General features: G+C 39.8%; 1 long non-coding RNA gene across 1 annotated transcript; it reads left to right on the top strand.

The window, feature by feature from the left end:
* The first annotated feature begins 6,653 nt into the window (after window positions 1-6,653).
* LOC131279290 (uncharacterized) lies at window positions 6,654-17,994 on the top strand. Its single transcript, XR_009186672.1, has 2 exons — window positions 6,654-6,767; window positions 16,220-17,994. It is a non-coding gene; the product is annotated as an uncharacterized lncRNA (long non-coding RNA).
* Window positions 17,995-18,335: the final 341 nt, after the last annotated feature.

The following is an 18,335-nucleotide window of genomic DNA, read 5'->3' as shown; positions in this document are numbered from 1 at the left end:
TCCATGCTTTATGAACACATTATTCTCACATGTCTGGGTGATCAGTATCATACAAAAAATCCTTATATTCATTTTACAGATTATGAATGCAAGTTGTTCAAAAGGTAAATTTTGAAACCATGCTTGGTATATAGCAAATGAATATATCAAAACAAAATTTCATCAAATATGTACATTTTTAAAAGACATTAAAAAATAGGCTACTTATTATGTGTGCTTGAACAAACCATGTGTGGAATTGAATTCCATTCATTATGGAATTAGTTTCTGCTAAATACTTACTAACACTATAGTTGACACCTGACATCTGAGGATTTAAGAGTTTGCAATTGTTCCCAGTCTATGCTTTAAAAAAAAAAAAAGACAAACAATAAAACACCCATTTCTGAGGCACTAATTTGCACCTCAGAAGTGGAAGGGTTGGTATGCAAGGCCAATTACTAAGAAGCAAGGGGCACCCATCACTCACTAAAAGGCAATTTTATAAATCATTTTATCTATATGAGTGTTAAAGTTGTCATTGCCTCATTTTTCCCCATGTGATATCCTCCTCCTTTTCTTGTCAAAATGGTTCTAGATACTATCTAAAGATATTGTGGGATCCCACCCCCCAAAAAAGATAAAGTAGCTTTCATCAAAATTTTAAACATTTGTATTTCAAAGGACTCCATCAAGAAAATGAAAGACAACCCACAGAATGTGAGAAAATATTTGTAAATCATATATCTGATAAGCATCTGATGTCCAGAATATATAAAGAACTCTTTCAACTCAATAATAAAAAGACAACCTATTTAAAAATGGGCAAATGAATAGACAAGACGTTTTTCCAAAGACTTATAAATGGTCACTAAGCACATGAAAAGATGCTCAAGAATATTAGTCATTAGGTAAATGCAAATCAAAACCACAATGAGACATCATTTCACACCCAGTAGGGGGGCTATAGTTGTTGTTTTTTTAAAGAGGGGGAAATAAAAGTGTTGGCAAGGATGTCATGAAATTGGATCCCTCATACATTGCTGGTGAGAATGTAAAATAGTATAGCCCCTTTGGAAACAGTTTGGCACTTCGTCAAAAAGCTTAGCATAGAGTTCCCATGTGACCCAGCCACTTCCACTCCTAGGTATCTAAGCAAGAGAATCAGAAATATGTTTACACAAAAACTTGTACATGAATGATCATAACAGTATTATTCATAATAGCCAGAGTGGAAACAACCCCAATGTCCATCACTTGATGAGTAAATAAACAAAATGTGGTATATAACTACTAATACAAAGGAATATTAATCAGCCCTACAAAGGAATGAAGAACTGATACACATTACAACATAGAGTTTTGCCGTGTCCTGTCCCTGGAATGTTCTCTCATTTCCACCCTTCCTTTTTTTCTGGCTGCTACTATGTAGTACGTCTCAGATCTTAATATGAACACAAATAACCTGAGGATCATGTTAAAATGCCAATCAAAAGGTCAAGCAAGCCCAGAAGCAATATTGTAAGAGGGAAGTACTTGAGGGTGACCCAGGCCCCAGATACCACTACTGGTGCATCAGAGCTCTCTCTCAGTTCCCATCTATAGCTACACGGTGGAATGTGGGAGACCCTCACGATAAGCTGATGAAGAAGGAAAAAGCCTGAGCTTTGCTCACAGATGTGTTGGCTCAGTATATGGGTATAAGCTGGATATGGACAATGGCTTCCCTCCAGCCCCTCTCAGTGTTGAGGGGAAATGGGCAGAGCTATGAGTAGTGTACCTGATTATTCACTTTATGTGGAAACAAAAGTGGCCCAAGATTAAAACATACTTAGACTCCTGAATAGTAGTGAATGATTTGGCCTGCTGGTCAAGGCCTGGAAGGGGAAAGATTGAAAGATTAAGGACAAAAAATGCTTGAGTGGTGCTTTAGTTTTCCTTGGCTGCCATACAATAGTTTGTCTGAATTTCATTCAATGTATTAAGGACTCCAATAATAGGATTAAGACCCATCCTGACTGAGGTGGGCCACACCTTAACTGAAGTAACCTCCACAAAAGGTCCTACTTACAATGAGTTCACCCCCACAGGAATGAATTAGGCTAAGGAATGTTTTCCTGGGGTACATACAGCTCCAAACCACCACAGATGGGTATATGAGAGTGGGCACAATGTGTGAAGACTTTTTATTGCATATTAACACTCAGCAGAGAGTTCCAACCATGAAAGAAATGCCAAACAATCAAGTAGACTAATGACTTTAGCCAGACTTAGTCATTGATCATTTTAGTGGGGGCATAGTGGATGTGGGAAGAGTCATGATGGCAGGGAGAGACCCACCAGCATAGGCTCCCACTTACCAGGGCTGATGTAGCTACTGCTGCTGCTGAATGTCCAACCTGCCCTCAACGCAGACCAACAGTGAGTCCCCAATTTGGCACCATCCCTCTAGGAGACTGAATAGTCACTTGATGACAGGTTGACTACCTTGTACCCCTTGATTCAACAAAATAAGATATATATTCTGGGTAAAGGTTTTTCTTTCTTGCCTCTGAGGCCTTAGTCATCAGCACAGAATAAGGGCTCACGTAGTATTAAATTGACCACTATGTTGTACCATGTAATGTCAAGTCACACAAATTTACAGAAAAGTTAAGGGATCCACTTTACAGCAGAGTGGGTTTAAGACCACAGGATCCACTGGTCTCATCACATACTGACCACTGATCAGATAGAACATTGGAATGGCCCTGTTGAAGGCACAACTGAAATGCCAGCTTTGGGTGACTATACCATGTAAGGATGGGGCTCAATCATCCAAGATGCAGATATACTTGAAATTGAAGGCCTTTACATGGTGCTGTGTCCCAACAGACAATTAACAACTTGTCAGAAAATAATAGGACATTTATAGCAGATTTTTTTTTTCAGTTGTTCCCTATCAGCCACCAAATACAAGCTAAACACCTTAACCTGGAGCAGAAGGTCTTTAAGGATAACAGCTCCTGACAAACCTGTAAGGAGCAATACCTGCTGTTCCACTCAGTAAATTCTTAATAGATTCTGGAACATAATGTGCTACTTCATATGCATGTTCACCTTGCTCTTACTGAAATTTCTCTCTAGCCCCCACTCCCTGTTTCTAAGACTCTTGCCTTTGTCCAACTGCAGACTTTACCCCCAGAGGAGATCAAACTTTACATGACCATCCTAAGAATCCATTGCATTTTCTGCTACAAACTAGAAAGCCTCAGCTCCTGTAAGAGGACTAGCAACTGTGCTAGAGTCCTACACAACATATTATTACATTATTAAACTATTATTAACTATTACCAAATATTTTTTCCCATTGGGTTGGTTGTCTTTTCACTTTTTTGAGAAACTCCTCTGAGGTGCAAAAGGCTTTAATTTTTAAGAAGTTCCATGTATCTATTTTTTGTTTCATTGCTCATGTTTTGGGTGTGAAGTTCATGAAACCATTTCCTTTTACAAGGTCCTGTAGATGCTTCCCTACATTGTCTTCCAAGGTCTTTATGGTCTTGGCTCTTGTATTTAGGTCTTTGATCCATCTTGAGTTGATTTTTCTATAAGGTGTGAGATGGTATTCCTCTCTCATTCTTTTGCATATGGTTATCCAGTTCTCCAAGCATGATTTGTTGAAGGGACCATTCTCTCCCAGTTGAGTGGGCTTGGTGACCTTGTTGAATATCAGATGACTGTATATGCGAGGATCTGTATCAGAACTCTCAATTTGGTTCCATTGATCAGTATGTCTATCATTACCTTCCCCCCAGTGTGGGACATGACTCCTGGGGATGAGCCTCCCTGGTGCTGAGAGAGTACTACCAAGTACCAGCTGGCGATACAACTAGAAAAAGAATTTGAATAAAAGGGGGAAATGGTAAAGACAAATGAGTTTATATGGCTAAGAAACTTCAAAATGAGTCAGGAGGTCATCAGAGGGGTTGCACTTACGCTCATCTCAGCAGGATCTCAGCGATAGCCAAAGTAAATACAACCCCAGGTAGTGGTACTCCTGAGGGCTACAGAGACACCTAAGTCCTGCAGTCATGGCAGATGGCTCTGAAGTTCAGTGCCTTGCCAGTGGGCCCTACTTTGAAATTTGTGCTCCTGAGTGTGATGGAATTGGGCTCAGATGTGATCTCTCTACACACGCCTCTTCTGTCATTTTTACTGAATCTGTGGTTGGCACTGGAGTTGGTCTATGCTCAGGAGACTTGAATCTCTGGACTATCCATGTGCCAGCTGGGCCTTGAGCCTCAGCTGAGTTGCAACACCTATTCTCTGGTTCATTGGACTTACCCTGGCCAGCTAACAGGGAGGTGAGTATAGTCAACCACCACACCAGGGAACCAAGAGAGTCTACACCTGCAAGCAGAAGAATCCCATCCATCAGCCGTGTGGGATCAAAGCCCCACCTCGATTTAGAGGGGAGTGGACATCGCCATCCCAGGGTCCTCAGGATGGAGGAGTAAAATATGGATTAGAGTGGACTCACTGGTATTCTATTATAGAATTATTGTGACTCTAGCAATGGAAGAAATTATATCATTGATGTGGTGACAGTGACCAAGGGAGCTGCTGAAGGCAGGGAGAGGGAAGAAGAAGTGTGATATGGGGGTATTTTCAGGACTTGGAGTTGTCCTGAATGATTTTGCAGGGACAGATGCAGGACATCATATATCCTGCCATAACCCGCTGAATGGACTGGGAGAGTTTGTAAACTACAGCATAAACTATAATCCATGCTATGTGGAAGTGCTCCAAAATATATTGATCAAATGCAATGAATGTGCCACACTGATGAAAGATGTTGTTGATATGAGAGAAGTAGGCGTGAGGAAGTGGGAAGTGGGGTATATGGGAACCTCTTACAGTTTTTAATGTAACATTTTGTGTGATCTATATATCTTTTAAAAAGATTATTTAAAAATTAAAGTTAATTAATTAAATTAATAAATAAAATTAAAATAATAAATTATTAATTACCATTAAAATATCATTAACTCCTACAGGTATTATGAGCTCATTGGCTAGCTTTAATATACTATTACAGGAGTCCACAAACTATGGCATGACCCCTGACTGTTGCTTATTTTTAACAGGAAGTATATAGGAGATTGTTTTTAATATCCACTGAATATAATAAAATTCTTCAAATCAATAAGAAAGTCAAAAGTCTTACAGGACAAAAATAGCCAAAGAATATAAGAAGAAAAAATATAAATATTTGCTAAGTGTGTAGCAAGAGGTGTAACCTCCCAGTTACAAGAGAAATGATAACAATGAACTATTTTCCCCACTTATTAGAAAAAATGGAAAGAATTGCTAATATTCCATACTGGTGAAGGCTATGGGGGAACAAGCACTCTCTCATCCATGATGAGTTGTATTAATGCACACATTTTGGAAGGCAATTTAATTGACTTAGTGTGAATACCCTTCAACTCAGGAATTCGGTTCTAGGAATTTATCCAAAGAAATACTTGCTCAAATGTGCAAAGATAAAGCCTAAGGGTTTTCATTGCAGCATTATTTGTAATAGTGAAAAATTAAAAATAACTTAAATGTGAAACAATGGAGAATTGTTTAATAAACTAAGGGAGTAATCAAATACTGTAGTTCACATTTATTGAGAGCTTACTACCTGTCCTGCACTATTCTAAGTACTTTGCATGTATCGAAGACGGGTTGGGGTAGTCCTCAGCTGGGTTCATTCACTCAGTGTGGCAGAATAGACAGACACACCGAACTAGGCTACGAAGGAAAAGAGGATTTTTTCACCAGTGGGAGACTGGAGATGTACAATCTCAAATCAACCTTCCTGAACTGCAGAAAGTCTATTATTTTACTACCATCTGGGTGCTAATGAATAATTGGGGCAGAGCTAGATTCAGGTTCCTTCATTAATGAACATTAAGGGGTTGAACATGGTGGAGTGGGCAACAAACCAGGGTGAGTTACAAAGTTACAATCATTATCAGAGATCAAGGTCTAGATAGGAAAGTACAGAGTAGAGGTCAGAAGGTTTTTCATGCAGATATTAAACAGGAGGATAGAGTGGTTACCATCACAATGGCAAGTATATACAAGGGTGAGCCAGTTCAGAAATAACCATAAACAAAGATAAATTTAGCCTAAAATTATCATCACAATAGTAAATATACACAAGGGAGAGGCTAAGTTTTGAGTAACCATAAACAGGGGTGAGGCCTGTTTTTGATCAAAATGACCATTATAATAATAGGTCTAGACTAAATCCAGCCAGTGTCAGTGATTTCAGATATTAACCTTTGGTTATTCTATAATTTACTGGCAGTAAAAGCCACCTCTATAATGATTTAGTAATCATATTAATTTATTAATTCTTAACCCTCAGTTACAAAGGTTAAGTACAATGCCTTAATATTTAAGCTGTACTAGTTATTCTATTACTACAGTATTAGCTGATTTAATCTCACAGCAACCACAAGGGAGATTATATTATTTTGTCCAATTCATAAGTGAGGTAATTGAGGCCCAAAGGGCCTAAGTAACTTGGGGGGGAAAAATCGAATTTTGAAACAGTATTGTTAATGGAATGCTCTGGGTTCTAGGCTTCTAGGTTCTTGGCTATGTCACATAAAAGAATTTAAGGACATGCCATAGGGTAGACAAGAGAGTAAAGAGTTTATTAACAAACAGGAAGACTAGAAATGAGATAAGTACACAACTCCAGACGTGGATGTGGGCATGCGACAGGATGAGATGCTCACAGGGGACCCCAGGTTAGGTCTTTTTAGAGCCTTTCCTCCTCCCCCTTCCTAATGTTGGGGAGGGGCCCCAGCTGTTTGCTGTTCTGATTGGTTGTCTTACGACCCCCACCTATTAGTTCTCAGGGGCCGATGGGAGGCCTGTTTGGAGTTACCTAGGGGCTTGCCTTTGACCCCAGAAAGTTCCAAAGCTCACCTTGTGTCCAGGGTTTAGGCAAGGTCTTTCTGGCTTTGCTCTTAGTAGCAGGGATTTCCAGACCAGGTCTCACAGCCACGTTCTCTGCCGGGTCCCAGCTGCCTTCTTTCTTGCCCTATAAGAACCTTCCTCAGTGTGAATAGTTTGATTTCACTTTTTAGAAACTAACAAAAATGCATGTATGCATATATATATTCATATGTGCATGGGACAATTCTGTATGGATATACAGGAATCTGGTTTAATAGTTAACTCTGAAAAGTAAAAATTAGGACTTTCACTTTTTGCTTTATACACTTTTGTATTGTTTGCTTTTTTAAAAATAAGCTTTAGTTTTATAATTTAATAACAAATGAATAAACAAATATACTTAATACCTAGAAATTTAGATACTTTGAATGAAATAGATTTGCATGATTCAGTTCGTTTCATGGACTAAAGTATGTTCTTATTGTTGGAAGTAAGAAATTTTATTCCAGTGGGTCACCCTGGGGGCTGGAAGAAATGTATATTGTGTAAGAACTAAATTCAAATTGAAGTACCAAGTTGGCTTAAGGGAGGAGGAAAGTAGGTGTAGTGAAGGAAAATAGAGAAATAAGAGGGTTGGGAGCAGGGACAGAATTTGATTTTAAAACTTTACAAATATTCAATATTTTGTAACCTTGTATCATTACCCTGAAATGAGTTTTAGAATGCAAGTTCTTACTGGTTATCCCCAAAACAAAGCCAAACATTTGTCCAAGAGAAATAGTGTTATGTAACTTTATGATCACAAAGAGTGGTGCTTGCTCAAGTCAGGCAAACAAGATCAACAAACATATTCTAAATGACTCTTACTATTCAGATGTAATGAACTACTGGAAAATTGCCTCAATCTATATAGCCATTTCCTCTGTGCAGATGATGGAGAGGAATTCAGACCCTAAAGTAAATTTATTCTTCCACCTGAGGAAAAAAATGTATTCTTTTGTTTGTTTTAGAAAGCAATACAAATAAGAAATATGCTTCTATCATGCTCATTAAAAATATTTTGATTGGTATAGGAAGGAAGGAAGTAAAGTAAGTGACTTGTCTCACAAATAGAATGGTACATGGTAAATTGTAGAACGAGTAAAAAAATGTAAATTTAATTCCATCTTCAGCATTGTCCTTAACAAGATGAGAAGTTATGCTAGAACATTTTCTTCCAAAGAGTTAGGTAAAAGGGTTTGAGAAAGATTTATTTATTGTTCTTTATGATCCACCACCTTGATTCACATGGCTATTTGAGTAGTGTTGGCAAGTGTGGCAGTTTGATATTCTTGATGAATTCCAAAAAGAAATATAGATTATGTTTGTAAACTGGTCTGTTTCTCTGGGTGTGATAACCCTTTGATTGTATTAAATTCAGCTGAGATGTCTAATTAAATTATGTTGAGGGCTTTGATTCAACCACATCATTAGAGTGTGACTCGGAGTTGAGTCCCAGCTCCCTTGGGCTGATAAAACAGACTCTCACACAAAGTAAGTACACAGAGAAGGAGAACACAGAAGCAGATAGGCAGGAAGAGAGAGTATTCCATACACATGGCCCTCGGAAGAGAGAGAAGCCTGCAGTTTACAGCTGACCTTGTGAAGAGAACAGAGCAACTGAGCTTTAAGAAGAAGGAGGAGGTTGAACCCTTGCAGACATCACCACCATCTTGCTTCAACATATGGCAACAGACTTTGGGTGAGAAAGTACCCCTTATGGTACCTTGAGTTGGACTCTTTAGGGCCTGGTAACTATAAGCTTCTACCTCAAATAAATACCCTTTATAAAAGCCACCAGAATTCTGGTACTTTGCATCAGTATCCTTTTTGGCTGACTAATACAGCATATATTATCTACGTTTATTTAGCAGGAGGGAAAACTGAGGCAGCAAGCCAGAGAGTAAAGTAAATTTTCCATGTGTCTCTTACATTCTTGGCACCATATCAAGCATTTCTGATAATTTTTAGAATAATGTATATTTGGGTAGCATATGTTTACTGAAGCAGTCTTTGGGTATCTTTGATGCAATGTTATTTGATGATGTTGTTATTTGGAAATACTAGGATTTTAAAATCTTTTATTTATATACTTAGGGCTAGCCAAAAGAAGCAGTGACCTTTGCTTCTGTTTTTATTTATTGTTCTGGCTATTGCTGCTGTAGCTTTTATTTAAGTATCATTAATGCTTGTGAAATCATAGACTCTTAGGAAACAGAGGAAAATCACTTACGACTCATAAACTTCTGCTCAGTTGAAATGCCTTAAGACTTAAAAGATGTTGTTTCTCCTTTTTCTCTTTCTTGAAATTTTTTGTCTTAATTAAATTTCATAGTTGAATTCTATCTTGTCAAGATACTTCTTAATCTTAATTCTATTTCCTGAAATTCTGATAAACGCTGCCTTCTGTCTTTATGTAAGTTGTTGGTTAAAATACTAAACAGAATAAGTCATGTGGAGAAATATGAGACATTAAAAAATTAATCAACACCAGATACGTTGGTTCAATTAGGTACAAATCTTTCCGTGGTATCAGGCATTCACATTTCTCCATCCTCTCAACAGAGGGAGTGCTGGCTCTGTCAAACGCCTTGTGAAACACTGTGAACTTTGACTACGGACTGATAAGATTCTCAGTCTAGAAGTTGCATCCCAAAAGGAAATGAGATGAGTTTTCTTGGGTAGTCAATCTCCCAGACCCTCTAGCCAATATCCCATTCCAGAATGGATCCTGAAATTTGCCCAAGAGCAAAGCCAACTTTACCTGGCCCCATATTTTTGAAAACCAGGATCAGTAGTTGCTCATCTCTAGTGTTCTAGTATTGCTTTGGTTTTCCATGACTTCTTAAAGATTACTGACATTGGTTTCACAATCTCATCTACAAATTATTTCAATGTCACAGGACATAATTGATCTTTATCTGGCCACTTGGACAAATTTGAAGAAGTTGAGTCTTCTCCTAAATGTATCTTGGGCTTCAGGTCTTTATTAACCATGCTTGTCTGATACTTTTAGTTTGGCAAGCATTCTCTTTGATGAGAAATTTGGAAAAATTTGCAAAAATGGGAATAAGGTAGATCTGTTTTCTCTCAGACATCTGTTAATATTACTCTATCTTCACTAAGCAGTGTATTTATCTTTTTTATATATTTTTTTGTCAATAGCATTTTCCACAAAATACATCTGTCTGGTATAGAGCCAACTTGCCACAATTTTCACTCTATGTGCCATACTTTTGTTTTCATTCTCAGTTTTGCAACATTACTTTCATCATTTGTTCATGTCCTTTCTTTGCCTGAGTAATCCAAAACAATCTGGTCACAGTGCCACCCTCCAACCCCCACCCCACTGAAACAGGCTAGTAAAATAGGGCATCAATAGATGGATCTGGAACCTGGCAAGAAGTTCATGTGTCACTCGATACCCCCAAGGTGGCTGCTGGAAGACCCTCACGAGATTCTGCCATACAGTATGAAATTTCCTCCGGCAGCCAAGAGAAGCCCCAGATATTCTCCAGGGGCCTTATCATTGGGTCCTCATGGGGGATTGATGGGTGTGGTAATCAATCAAAACAGCAAACAGCTAGAACTTCTTCCCTGCTATTAGCAAAGGGGGGAAATAATTAATGGTTTAAAAAATAAGCACGAGGTCTTTTGCTCTCTCTTGCCTTTGCCCTGTCTCTGTCCCTGTTCATGCCTTATTCAGGCCTTTTTCACCCCCTCTTGGATCATTACACAAGTAAACCCAGGGATTTATAATCTATAATGGAAAATTGTATTTTATAAATCAGACCTCTTTATCACTCTTCAGCCCCTTCCTCTCTTCCTGGGACCTATGATCTGTTACTTTCTCCTATTTCTCTTCTCTTTAATAAATTACTGACTTAACTTAATAAATTACTGGCTTAACTAATTGAGCACGCTCTTGAAATTCATTTCTTGCAGCTTTGTCAAGAACCTAGACAAACTCCAGTAACACCATCCCTGACTCCTTATTTCTTCATCACTGGACACATTTGAAATTATATCCTTCAAATTTCAGTTTTTAGAGCTTCCTTTGCCTTTTGTGTTGGCTTTCCTTTTTACAGTTTCCGGCCAGTGGGAGACAGGTTTGTCATTGTCCTTTACTTTCTGAAATTGGCTTTCTGCAAGCCTATGATCCTGGAGAAACGTGCTCTTTTTTTGGTTATGAACCCAGAGATGCTCTCCCCAACATTCTGTCACCTTCATATCACAAGATTGTGGTTAGCTTAACAGCCATTGATTCCTCTCACTTTGAACCATGCAAGAATTTTTCAGCCCCTCTTCTTTTAGTAGGGTAGACTTTCTCAAACCCGACAATTAAAGACTCTCTAATTTGGAAAAGTCCAAAATCACGGTGTCATCAAGACAATGCTTTCTCCCAGAAGACTATGGCGTTCTGTGACCGGCTGCTGGGCAACTTGGTCCTTGGCTTATCTGTTAAGTGGCAACACACATGGAAGGCTCTCTTGATTTCTTCCTTCTCTTCTAGGTTCTCTTGACCTTCAGCTTCTGGCTACTCCCCTCTGGTTTTCCCTCTCATATCGTCTTCCCTATAAAGCCTTCAGTAATAGGATTAGAACCCATCCTGATTCAGCTGGGCCACACTTTAATGAAGTAGCCTCATCAAAAGATCCTATTTACAATGGGTTCACACTCACAGGAATGGATGAAGTTTAAGCGCATGGTTTTCTGAGCTACGTATCTCCAAGCCAGGGCCTTTGTTCACAAGACGTGCATGTCTTTGGCATATAATTTGTACCTCTTGAAGGATTTCCTCAGCTCTTTATCCTTTCTCTTCACTGATTTCCTGCTCTGCATTCTTCCCCAGAGTTCACCCCAGAAAAGCATCCTGAATGTCTTCTAATAGCACTAGTTCAATTTATATATATTTTTGAGATACCAGCCCGGAGATTGAATCCTGGGCCCTACCGTGTGGGAAGCCAGTGCTCAACCAATGAGCCACATTGGCTCCCCTGAGTTGGGTTGTTTTGTTCTGTTTTTTCATTTGTTTGCTTGTTGTTTGTTTTTATTTTTACTTTTAGGAGGCACTGGGGACTGAACCTGGGACCTCCCATGTGGGAAGCAGGCACTCAACCACTTGAGCCACGTCCGCTCCTTGATGTTTTTTTTTTTTAGGAAAGAGGATCCTGGATATGAATGAGGAAGACATGCCAAGGGCAGAGAAGTGGACTTTGGGTTGAAACATTGATTATTTCTTTCTACCCAAGTAATATATGCTGTGTACTGCATACAGACAAATTGTGGAGAGAAGGAAAAGCTTTAGTGCCATGAGTATGAAAAAAAGTGATAGCTGCTAAGCCAGCACTTCTCCTAGATTAAATAGCAAAGCATCCAACCATTACATGGAATTGGTTTGCAAGTAAAGCACAATATTGTGTATTAGAGACTCAGAAGTTTACCATTTTGCCCATCTCTGTGAGGGAAACTAGACATTTTTCTCGAAATGCAGACAGGTTGTACCTTAATGGCTTTTTTGAAGGTGAAGGGTATAAAATATCATACTCTAGGTAAAAATAGATTAGGCCATCTTCCCAACATCTAGCTTTGTGATGGTGAAAAACATGGAGGAATTTATTTTTCACACTATCATTTCAGCAGCACATTTTGTTGGAGTAATAGCCAAAGTGAAACATTTTTATGAAATAAATGCCCATGTCCTCTCTGAATGTGATTCCATCTTTGATTAGTATTAATGGTATATGGGGAAGAGAGGAGAAATCATTTTCATCTTTCATGTTATGTGGGCTCAGCCACTAGCAACCTGCAACTTCCATAGGGCATTTATTTTATCCTCCTCTTCCCACTCCCTCCACACACTGCCTGGCAAAAGAAAAAGTGGTAAGGAGCTAAGAAAGACTATAGGGTACCATTAATTTTTAAAATATTATCTTTTTCCTGCAAAGATATGCCCTACAAGCTGCTGAAATGATATATGCAGAGATATTTGGACAGTTCCGTATTATTGAAAGAATGTGGAAAAGTGAGTCAGAGTTAAGGTGATGCCAAAAGGAGACATGCAAGGAAATATGCTTAAAGGAAAGATTAAAAAATGGAGACTAGAGAGCTATATAAATAAAATTGGCACAAATAATTCATGTAAAACATTTATTAGGGTGCTTAGTAATTATGTTAGTATCGTTCTCTACCTGAATTGGAGAAACAAGACAAATTGCAATAAGATCTAGTCATTTATTTGCTCATTCATTCTTTCATTCGTTATTCATTTATTTGAAATGATGTGTTAGAGAATCTAGGTACCTTCCATTGTCACTTGTATCTCATTTTCAGTTTCCTAGTGGATTTTAAAATTATTTAATGAATGAGTTTAATTAGCTAGAGCACTGGGTCAAACAAGTACAGAGAAGATACCTGTGCCAGATTCCCTGACAGAAATAGACGGAGGGTCATCAATTGAGCAGAAGGAAGACTTCCCCAGGCCTCGAGGGCAGCCAGACGGGTATTGCTCTACCTTAGGAGGCGCTTGGGGCTCCAGACCTTTCAGTCCTCCTGTGAGCAGCCTGCCCCCCACTCCTCTCTCCAGAGGCGTGTTTTGAGGATGAAATATTATATATGTGAAGCCCTGTGTACAAGACCTGGAAATGGCAGATAATCAAGAAATTGTAGTTATTGTTAAGAGAGGGACTATAAAGCTGTTTGACAAGCACGAACTCCATTAGCAGAATGTATAGCTTCAAATTCTGATTCTGTTATTCTCTAGCTGTATGATTTGGACAAGTTACTTTGCCTTTCTAAGCCTCTGTCTACAAGGATTAAATGATGTCATGCCTGTAATGTACAAAACATCAGGCCAAGCACATACTAAGTGCACTACAAAACCTCTGCTGCCACTTCTACAGCCACTACTTCTCACCACCATTGCTTTTTTATTTTTTATCATTTATCCTTTATTTAACTTTTTAATTAGAGAAGCAGGTTTATGGAAAAATCATTAATAAAATACAGCGCTACCATATACTACCATATTATTAACACCTTCATTAGTTTGGTACATTTTTACTCTTCATGAAAAGTCATTGTCTACAGAAGTTTTCACTACGTACATTGTGCAGTCCTATGCTTGCTTGTTTTTAAATTTTTTTTATTGATCATTGTTATTATTAATACTATTTTTATTACCTATTGTGGTATTGTCCTCATTTCCTCCTTTAGAGTTCATCTTAGGGCCGAATGAACAGGGAAGGGAAGTGTTGCTTGGATCAAAAAGAAAATAAGGGGAAGCGGACTTGGCCCAGTGGTTAGGGCGTCCGTCTACCACATGGGAGGTCTGCGGTTCAAACCCCGGGCCTCCTTGACCCGTGTGCAGCTGGCCCATGCACAATGCTGATGCATGCAAGGAGTGCTGTGCCATGCAGGAGTGTCCCCTGCATAGGGGAGCCCTATGCCCAAGGAGTGCGCTCCTTAAGGAGAGCCACCCAGCACGAAAGAAAGTGCAGCCTGCCCAGGAACGGTGCCACACACATGGAGAGCTGACACAATAAGATGACATAACAAAAAGAAACACAGATTCCCATGCCGCTGGCAACAGAACCGGACAAAGAAGATGACGCAGCAAATAGACACAGAGAACAGACAACTGGGGTGGGGGTGAAGGGGAGAGAAATAAAATAAAAATAAATAAAATAAATCTTTAAAAAAAAAAAAAAAGAAAGAAAAGAAGCCTGAGAAAAAGCTAGAGTAAGTCTTTCCTTTTCTGTCTCTATTTACCTGCAGCTTTTCATATTTGGCTTCGGTGCATACCATTGATCTATTATGAGGAAACTGACGAACAGGGCTTGGAAGGGAATGGGGTGGAAAGGGTTTGTCAAAGCTCTAAAAACAATTGTCCCTCTTGCAGTTTTCCTATCCCTTTCTTTCCATTGATCCACAACACTGCAAACCCAAGTCCTCCTAGGAGAAAGAGATCCCCTGTGCTGGACCTGCCGGAAATAGTAACTATTCAAAGATAGCACCAGCATGGGGACACTAACTTTGGCTCAAGCCTAGTCATATAACTATCTGGCTCAACTTTATTTTCCTCCTTGGTATAATTGGGATAATACTTCAAAGAGGTTTTAAGGGAGATTAAATGATTCACATAAATGCTATATAAAAGGCCCTGAGCACAGTTCCTAGGACATAGCAGTTGCTTAGTAAACTCGTTTTTCCTAGTAACTGCTGATTTTCTCATGATAGGTGTTTTAGTTGCCTGGCTGCTAAAACGAATACCATACAATGGGTTGGCTTAACAACAGGAATTTACGGGCTCATCGTTTCAGCGGCTGGAAACCTTGTTTCCTTCGACTGTATCTTCTGACTGGTTGGCTCCTCATTTTTCCTGTCACCAAGTCCCAAAAAATGCCCCAATATCACACCTGTTCTTCCCTCTCCTTGCCTTCAGCAGCTCCCACAGCCACTGTCTCCACATCAATGATATAATTTCTTCCATTGCTAGAGTCACAATAATTCTATAGCAGAATATCAGTAAGTCCACTCTAATCTATATTTTATTCCTCCATCCTGAGGGTCCTGGGATGGCAATGTCTACTCCACCTCTAAATGGAGAAGGGGTTTAGATCCCATATGACTGATGAATGGAATTCTCCTGCTTGCTACTGCAGACTCTCTTGGTTCCCTGGTGTGGTGGTCGATCATCCTCACCAACCTCCCTGTTGGCTGACCTGGGTACGTCCAACAAACCAGAGAGTAGGTGTTGCAACTCTGCTGAGGCTCAGAGCCCAGCTGTGTGCCTGTGTTTTTATCAAACCCAGCAAGAGGGTAAAAATTCAACCTGAGTCATACCTCCCTGACATAGGCCAGCTGAAGGGTCTCACACGCACAGGAATGGATTAGTTCACAAACACCATCTTTCTCTTTTTGGAATTCATAGAATAACTTCACACTGCATACCTCTCTACTGCTATTTGCCCTGATGGGTACCTTTGTTCTCCTGTTACCCTTAGAAATCTATATTTCCTCACAGGTCTTGCCCCTGGGCCACTTTGTCCCTGAGAGTTCATCTACGGAACACCTCCCACTGTGTCCAGCACAGGACAACACCTGCAGAGTTCACGCTAGCACACAAGTGTCTTTTATTTTTTTGAGGTACCGGGGGCCAGGATTTGAACCTGTGACCTCATATGTAGGAAGCTGGTGCTCAAGCACTGAGCTACATCAGCTCCCCTGAGTTGGTTTTTCTTGCTTTTTTTTTTCTTTTTAGGAGGTACTGCGAACCAAAGCTGGGACCTCAACCGCTTGAGCCACATCTGCTCCCCACAAGTGTCTTATGAAAATCCAAGGAAAAGATATGCCAAGTAAGCCCAAGAAGTCGTCTCAGATCCTGGCAGTGCAGCAGGCCACAGGCTCACCAGGGAGTGCCAGCCGCTTTCGATGGAGGGCAAGCCTGGCCAGCCACAGCCTCAACACCCTCGCACCACCACCATCCACACCAGCTCCCGCAGCCACAGTAGCTGCCACTGCCCTGCCACCACCATTATTCTTTCTACAACCACAGCCACCACCACCAGCCTCACCAGTACCTGCAGCTTGGAGCCGAGGCAGCCCCAGACCCAGCCAAAGCTGCTGAAACAGGAGCAGAAACTCGCCCTCCAGCAGCACGTGGAGGAAAACAGGCTCTGGGGGACTGAACGGTGATGCTGGAGAAGGAGCAGTATCTTTAAAGAGCCTGGGTTCTGAGGAAGCCAACAACCCCGTTTCCAAGGTCCTCGGGAACTGAGCATCCCGTTTCCCAAGGCTTATGAGCCAGAAAAACGGACTAGTCCTCAAGTTCTGGGTAACATTCCAAAGCCTGGGGCTACCAGTGAGAGTGGAGCCTTATCCTGGGAACCCAGTCCTACAGGTGACCTGCAAAAAGCAGCCACTAGTAGTCAAAGTGCTTTGGTGTTTCTCCCAAAGGACTACAAGATAGAAAATCAAAATCCTCTGGCCTCTCCTAAGAACACTCTGTTCCGCCAAAGAACAGTGATACCAGAGTGGCCTAGAAAGGAATGATAGCTTTCGGGTTCTTTTGACCTGAGGGCCACTATTGCATCTCACACGAAAGGAATGGAATCTATTTGGAATTTGCAGTAGCAAGATCCCAAAGAATCACTTACAGTGAAGCCATTAATTGTCCAGATCAATGAAGGGTAACAGCATTAGAGCCACCATTCACAGGAGAAACCAGGCTTTTAGGCTCCTACGTCTTCAACACAGCAGAGAGACCATAGGTAGAACTCACAGGGCAATAAATATAAATATATATAGTTATTTTTTTTAATGGCAACTGAAAGCATTCGACTTCTTAAGGAATCAAAATTTATTTCAAGAGACTACACAAGGTCATTTAATCTCCAGTACTGAATAGTTTGTTTTTTTTCTTCTTTTGTTAGTTTTGGTTTTAAGAGTGAATGTAAGTGATTAATGAATACAGACTTAACAAGTGGGGTTCTTAAAAGTTCCTGCTGTCATCAACTTGGGCAACAAATGGCCTCCTGGAAAGGCAAATCCACTTAAAAGATCACTGTATCTTATTCTATGACTAAAGTGATACAACAGTCCCAGGGAAACCAGAATGATTCAACATTTTCACCACTCCTTCCTTGATCTTTTGATTTTCCTTTGAACCCTGCAAGAATGCTGGATAAATGCCTCGAAGTTTGCAGGGTTGTAATTTTTTTTTAAGCAAATATGATTTGCATGTCTTGCCAGGAATTAAGGAGCCTCTGTGGGGTGTCGCGGAAATACTTTTACTCTGTGAGGTAGGGGTGGGAGAGGGCATTGATCTACAATTCTGGAATCGTTGGTGGTACGTAGTTCACTGGGCTTCGGTTACACATTGGACTTTAACAGCTGAAGAATCCATAAATGTCCGTTAAAGAAAAAGTTGCAGAACAAGCAAGTAACTTGGGTATTTAATATGAAAAAATACTCCTGTGCCCATATTTTAATATAATTGCATAACCGGGAGCAAAAATAAATTCTGCTTTTCAACCATAGATGCTCCAGACTTGCTCTTTGTTACTAACACTAAATGTGCTGATTTGCTTGTTTTTCATCAAACATCTAAAGTGAAACTTCTGTACCTTTCTGTAAATTCTCTTCCTTTTAATTTCTCAGAAATATCTAAATGGGGATGAAAAAAAAAACCATGAAAATTAAAATTATTCATGTTTTTAGCCAAGTAAAGAGGTAATAGACCCTGCCTATAGATGGCATTTTCATGCAAACTATACTTCTGAGCTTATTAGCTTTGAATTATATCTTAATAAATATATTTTATTACTAGAACAAATGGGTTTTTAAGGGAAAATAATGTAAAATTCTGGAAATTTTTC

Source organism: Dasypus novemcinctus, chromosome 7, assembly GCF_030445035.2.
Source record: "Dasypus novemcinctus isolate mDasNov1 chromosome 7, mDasNov1.1.hap2, whole genome shotgun sequence".
In the NCBI taxonomy this organism is placed as follows: Eukaryota; Metazoa; Chordata; class Mammalia; order Cingulata; family Dasypodidae; genus Dasypus; species Dasypus novemcinctus.
This window is presented reverse-complemented; position numbering and strand designations above follow the sequence as displayed.